Genomic DNA, 6,618 nt, shown 5'->3' on the forward strand with positions numbered 1-6,618 from the left:
TAATTGCTCTCTGCTATTGTCTGTAGATACAATGTAACACTCAGCTTCAAGATCTTGCCCTCCTGAAGTCTCTGCCACGACAAACTGTAAATTAGAGTTGTAAATCCAATAAATTCTCTCTTTTATTTTTTTGCTTTTGAAAAAAAGGCTTTATTCATATATGCAAAGACATTAGGTAATAGGAACATACTTTTAAGTTTAAAATTAATCTTCCATTTTAAAAGGCTCAGTACTTGTCTCTTTCTCCCTTCTCTTAAATACTTGACTCCAACAAAACAGCAGACAAAAGTTTATTCCTTTACTTTTCTTTAAAGTCATATAGCAGCAATTAGATTTGTGCCTCAGAATTTAGGGTATCATTCACAGTAAGTTGGAGATTTAATCACATAGTGGTACATGTAAGAACATACATTACAAATACACTGAAATAAGAGGACAAACTGTAAAAAGAACAAATTTCAGGACACTTCTTAGTTTTCTGGTATACTGACTTGATGACATAAAAGAATTTTGACTTCGGATGGAGAATAAAATTAAGAGTTAAAGATCATTAGGGACAGTTGTGATTTGAACCACTGGGTTCTATTAAGTTAGAGTAAGTGGAATCTCTGAGTTTCAGGGAAAGGGCTAATACAATATAGACAACAAGGCATTTTAAAACTCATGTCCCTGGCAGGTCAGATGATGTTCAGTCAATTGTTTTTGTTAGACTAAGGTCCCCTGAACTGCTCTGCTCATAACTGTTACTTGTCTACTTTATACCAAGGAGCAATCCTGACAGAATAGGAGTAAGATTGCAAAAGACTGTGGGTACAACGGTTCTCTGCTGTCACAATTCATAATGTCCAATGATCTAATGTCCATCTAATCTAAAAACAGATTCACTTTAGCATATTCTTGGGATACATTTATAAAACAAATTTTGTGGTTTAGAAATGTCAAAATTGCCTACTTTGACTGTTTGGGGCATATTTCACTTTACAGAGGGAAATACAATAGACTAACAAAACTAAAAATGCATTTACTCTGTAACAACTAATATTTTGAATGTTTTTATAAAAACAATTTCTTTCAGATTCTCTGATTAACTTTTAAGTGACATAAAAAAATCAGCACTCTTTAATACCAGTATTTTGCACAATTTTAAGACAGCCATTGAGTTTAGCATTTTAAGAAAAAAAAGAGTATTAACTCACAAAGAATAGCTTATACACCTAGTGAATTTTAGTTTGTCTTGGATTCTTTAAACAAAATTATACCCAGAATTTTAGATATCCTAATTACCATCCCAACCAAATAACTAGGATATATGCATATGTGTGGATTCTAGATAAAGGGTAAAATATTTTGTATAAATGTTAAGACCCACTGATTGGACTGTTAAGAGTCTGTTTTCCTGGGTTTAGATAAGGAAGACTTCAATAAAGCTAACTATATATTGAGTTCCACTGATTAAAAATGCAGTTCTAAAAATTCTGCTTTTGTGACAAATGTTTAGACAAATAAGAAATGTAAAGTACAATATTGTAAATACTGTACTGTTCTGGTACCTATTGAGAAGTAAAATGCTTGTAGTAAAACTATCAAAATTCTGACCTTTCAAAATAGGTTTATAAAATCCTTTTCTTGAAAATTAGTACTTGCTTTTGAACTCTTAAAATGATAATTTCAATTAAAAGTACTTAAGATAAATCTTAAAAGTTATTTCTTTCAACTATTTTTCATAGATTTTTTCAAGATTTTTTATCTTTTTTTTACTTGCAATTATTTCTTCTTTTAACTATATGAACACAGAACCAGTTTCTATATAAACATCTAATGGACAGATTAAACATAAAACTAGGTAATCTAATATAACTGTTATAGAAAGTTTGAGTGATTTGTCAAATTTCCTATAATAGTGAAAAATTTTCAGTTTCTTTTAATATTCAAAATCAACAACATCTTGAGATGAGAAAGTTAGAAGAGATGATAAGATTTAAGTACTGCCCAACTTCTTCTAAAGTGATGTACTCTTTTTTACTTGAAGTAGTCATCTTGAGTATCAAGAGAGTTTCTGAGCCTGTTCTCAGGATTAAACAGACAAGAGACCACAGTCTGTATACTTTGGTCCACAGATTTCTTTTGTGGGCCATTTCCAGAGGCAGGAGCAGCATCATGAACTGAGTATTCATTAGGCAATATGTCAGCTCCTGGATCAACTTCACTGCAGTGGTAGTTAACAGTTGTATAAGCCAGAAGTATAACATTACTCCTCTGCTCTCCAACAGGCCACTGCAGTGGCATCTGATAATTACAAACAGGCATCTGATATCCAGTGATAACTTGGATAAGGAGGATATGCCTGAACATACTGAGTGATAGGATTCATCATAGTTGGAGGCTGCACGTACGTCTCAGCATTTGGACTACTCCAAACACTCTGGAACTATGGTGGAGGAGGAGGATTAAAGATCAAAGGACGTGGCTGAACATGATAAGTACATAAATTTTGTTTCCTGATTGCAGGGCCCAGTTTCAGCTTTTTACCATGGAAATTTATCTGTGATAATCTGTGGCGCGCGTGTAATCGTCTACCCAGCAAGAACGCACGCGGACACACATCAGGATCCTTCCGCAGCAAATGTTTATTCCAAAACAAAATGGTGGAAGACCCCAGGCCTGGAAAAAGCACTGTTTATATACCCTTAGAGCGGTGTGCTCACCTCTGATTGGCTGCTACTCATCGCCCGCCAAAACACCCTGGAATGGGCTATGACTTTTGGCGCACTTTTACCATAGCACATGCGCAGTTTACTTGTTTACTAGGAAGAGCACCGGATGCCAGCGCCATATTGCAATGGCGGATTTTGCCAGCACATGCCGCAGCTTCCTACATCTCCCCCTTTTTTGTTTTATTACAGAGGGTGGTAGTTGAGATCCCTGGGAAGGTTTCATAACTCCCATATTTGGGGGTCTCACAGCGGGTATGAGTCTCTTTGGAGGGCGGTGCTCAAACTCCTACCTGTCACTGGGTCAGCCTCCCCACCCGGGGCTGCCCTGTCTTAGGTGGCCGAGGCTTATCTGTCCGCTCCGTTATTGACTTACCAGACCTACTATCCGTGGAACGAACACCTTAGTGGGCAGGGACTGCGTATAGATGTGTTTGAGGCTTCATAGGGTGTCTTTACCAAAAGCCCTTGGGTACAGCGGCTGAGGAATCTGTCTACTGGCCATCTCCTTTTGTATTGTTAAACAGGCACTGGTCAATGTCCCGTGTCTTAGGCTAGCTGACGTTCTTCCATAGCCAGCACCAAAGAATGGTGAGCTCTCTGTCTTAGGCTACGAGAGTCGCACACCCACACCTGGCATTCTCAGAATGTGCGCCCCAGGTTGTGGCCACTCGTAATGCCTGTCACCGGGTAAACTCACCACTCCTGGTGTACCTCTGGCATATGGGATCAGCCTATTCTCATCGTTGGGACCAATGGCAGCTGGCCTGGAGATGAAAAGATGGAGCTGTCCATCTGGCTGTCCTTGGCCTGTCTAGCGTGGTACCAATCATGACTCAAACTCAAGCCTGATCAAGCAAATTCCATCTTGGGGGAATAAGCGATCAAGGACTAATAGTTTAAGACAGTCTCCCTTACCCTACCAGGTGCAATGGAAGCAAGTCCTCTGGGTGCAAAGGCTAAGGGAAACAGAAAGAGATGCAAACACCCATCCCTGTGCAATGGAGTCATCTCCTAGGGGTGCAAGGGCTGTTTGCCTCAAAATTCAGGTACCACAGCTACACAGACAAGGACCAGCCAGGCCAAGACTCCTCACCGACCCAGTGCAATGGGCAAATCCTTTGGGGTGCAACGGCTGATGGCCCAACATTTAGCACCACCACTAGTGAGGGGGAGACTACTTATTTTCGAAGCAGTGATAGCCACACTGCAGGGGAAGCTTCTAGTTCTATGGCCACAAGCGCCTGGGCAATAATAGCCTTGTAATGATTTTGTTGAGCTCTGAGTTTGCAAACCAACCAATGCATGAACACTAATCCACAACATAGGGCGTACCAAACAGGCCTACTCCCACCCACTTAAAAAAAAGAAAAGAAAAAGAAAATAAAAAGAAAGCTGAAGAGATCCAGGAGGAGAGTCCCTCAGTCAGGGACAGATCCACGCGCATCGAGTTGATGGTCACCACAGTCGCTCTCAATTTTTGAGTGTCTCATCGAAGTTTTCTGACCAATTTCCTGCAAGATATTGAGACAATTTCCTGGACAGATTAGCTACATTATGTCTGACTGGTATGGGTTTTGGAAAGGCAGATAATATGGTCCATCGTTTTTCCCCCGATATACTAGGAACCTGTATCCCTTGGATCAGCACGAGGGCTGTCATCAGAGTTTGGAAGGTCCACCTGGGTGTCATCTTCTAATATCGCGAGTCGTTGCGTCAGTCGCTCTGGTAGCCAAAACGGGTTGTCTTCTTCCTGCGGAAAAACACAAACCGCTCCCCTGGCTCTTAATAAAATAGGATCCGGGCCTTTCCATTGTCCAGTCAAGATGTCCTTCCATTTGACCATCTCTTTTGGCCTGTCAGGCTCTAAACAGTGATGGTCAGCTGCCGTGTGGCCTTGACTATCCAGATTTAAAAAATTGAAGGTAAAAAGTGCTATAGAAACGGTGACTCATGGCACTGAGGGTAGAGCCTCCTCGACTCCTCCTTTTTGTTTTATTAGATAAGACTTAAGAGTGGGATGAGCCCGTTTTATGATGCCTTGTCCTTGAGGGTTATAAGGGAGACCTGTCAGATGGGTTACTTCCATTTGGCGACAAAATTGTCTAAACTTTTGAGAAGTGTAAGCTGGCCCATTGTCTGTTTTAAGAATTTTAGGCTTCCCCCAGGCACTCCATGCCTCAAGGCAATGCTGAATAACATGTGCTGCCTTTTCTCCGGTCAATGGAGAAGCAAATATAATTCTGGAACAAGTGTCAATGGAAACATGTAAATATTGTAATTTGCCAAAGGTTGGGATGTGAGTAAATACAGATTTGGCAAAAATCTGTAGTGGCCGAATTCCTCGTGGATTAATTCCTACATGAAGCACTTGTAAAAATTGACAGCAATTCTGACATTGAGTAACTATATCTCTAGCTTCCTTTCTAGTTATCTCAAACTGACGACGTAACGTCTCTGCTGTCACATGAAATTTTTTATGAAAATCTTTAGCCAAATCCAATTTTGAGGATAGGGCGATAGCAACCAATTTTGTGGCTCAATCTGCTAGGTCATTCCCATGAGACATTGGACCTGGTAGATTTGAGTGAGCCCTGATATGTGTAATAAAAACCGGGAATCTCCTATTAACTAAGGCAAATTGAATCTTCTGAAAAACTTCCACAAGTCTACTAGATGGTCTAATTAGCCCAGCCACTTCTAAGGCTTTAACTGCATTTACTACATAAAAGGAATCTGAAACAATATTTAAAGGGCCTGGAAAGGTTTCAAGAACTTCTAATACTACCAACCATTCCACAACTTGAGGTGAGGTCTCATGGTATTGTTTGGCAGTGACTTTATTATTAACTACACAGGCACCCACACCTGTTTTTGACCCATCTGTGTAAACAACCACTCCATCCGGGAGCAGCTTCTGAGATAAGATATGCGGAAATACAATAGCTTGAGTTAAAGCAAACTGTAGAATGGGATGTTTAGGATAGTGATTATCAATTTGACCATTAAAGGAGGTGACCAACACGGCCCAAACATCAGAGGTAGCAGTTAATATTTGAACCTGATGTGCAGTATAAGGCACTATTAAAACTTTAGGCTCCCTTCCAAAATGAGTGACAGCTGCTTTTAATCCCCGTAGGGCAAGCTGAGCAACTGCATCTGGATACCATTCAATAATCTTTGCAGGAGATGCATTAGGATGAATCCATAATAAGGGCCCATCCTGCCATAACACAGCAGTTGGTAAATGTCTGGTTTTAAAGACACACAAATTAAAAGTTTTGGTCTCATCAATGCGTTTTAGCTGAGCTTCTTGCAAGGCATCCTCCACCAATCACAGGGCATGGCTTGCAGCCGGTGTTAGTGCTCTTGGTGAGGAAATATGGGAATCTCCTTCCAGAATGTCAAACAAAGGTTTTAATTCAGCAGAAGTAATTTTCAAAAATGGTCTTAACCAATTTGTATCACCTAATAACTTTTGAAAATCATTTAAGGTATGTAAATGATCTCTGCGAATTTCTAATTTTTGAGGAACTATTTTCTCAGGGTAAATAACTGTCCCTAAAAAGGAACTAATTTCTGAAATTTGGACCTTCTCTGTGGCAATATGCAGACCCCACTGTCTTAATGTAGCAATTAATAAAGGATATGAGTTCTGCAAAATGGTCAACTCTTTATGGCATATTAAAATATCATCCATAAAATGAATCAAGAGCAGAGAAGGAAATTGCTTCCTAACAGGTTCAAGGGCCATTTGTACATACAGCCGACACATGTTAGGATTATTGGCCATGCCTTGAGGCAAAACTTTCCACTGATATCTTTTGTCTGGTTTAAGGTGATTAACAGCAGGTAAGGTGAATGCAAATCTTTGCCTATCTTGCGGGTGTAGGAGAATGGAGAAAAA

At 40.0% G+C, this 6,618-nt stretch overlaps 1 pseudogene; it reads right to left on the bottom strand.

The window, feature by feature from the left end:
• Nucleotides 1-1,959: 1,959 nt before the first annotated feature.
• LOC114635567 lies at nt 1,960-2,726 on the bottom strand (annotated as a pseudogene).
• Nucleotides 2,727-6,618: the final 3,892 nt, after the last annotated feature.

This window comes from Grammomys surdaster, unplaced genomic scaffold (genome assembly GCF_004785775.1).
Source record: "Grammomys surdaster isolate TR1022 unplaced genomic scaffold, NIH_TR_1.0 112594, whole genome shotgun sequence".
Taxonomy (NCBI): domain Eukaryota; kingdom Metazoa; phylum Chordata; class Mammalia; order Rodentia; family Muridae; genus Grammomys; species Grammomys surdaster.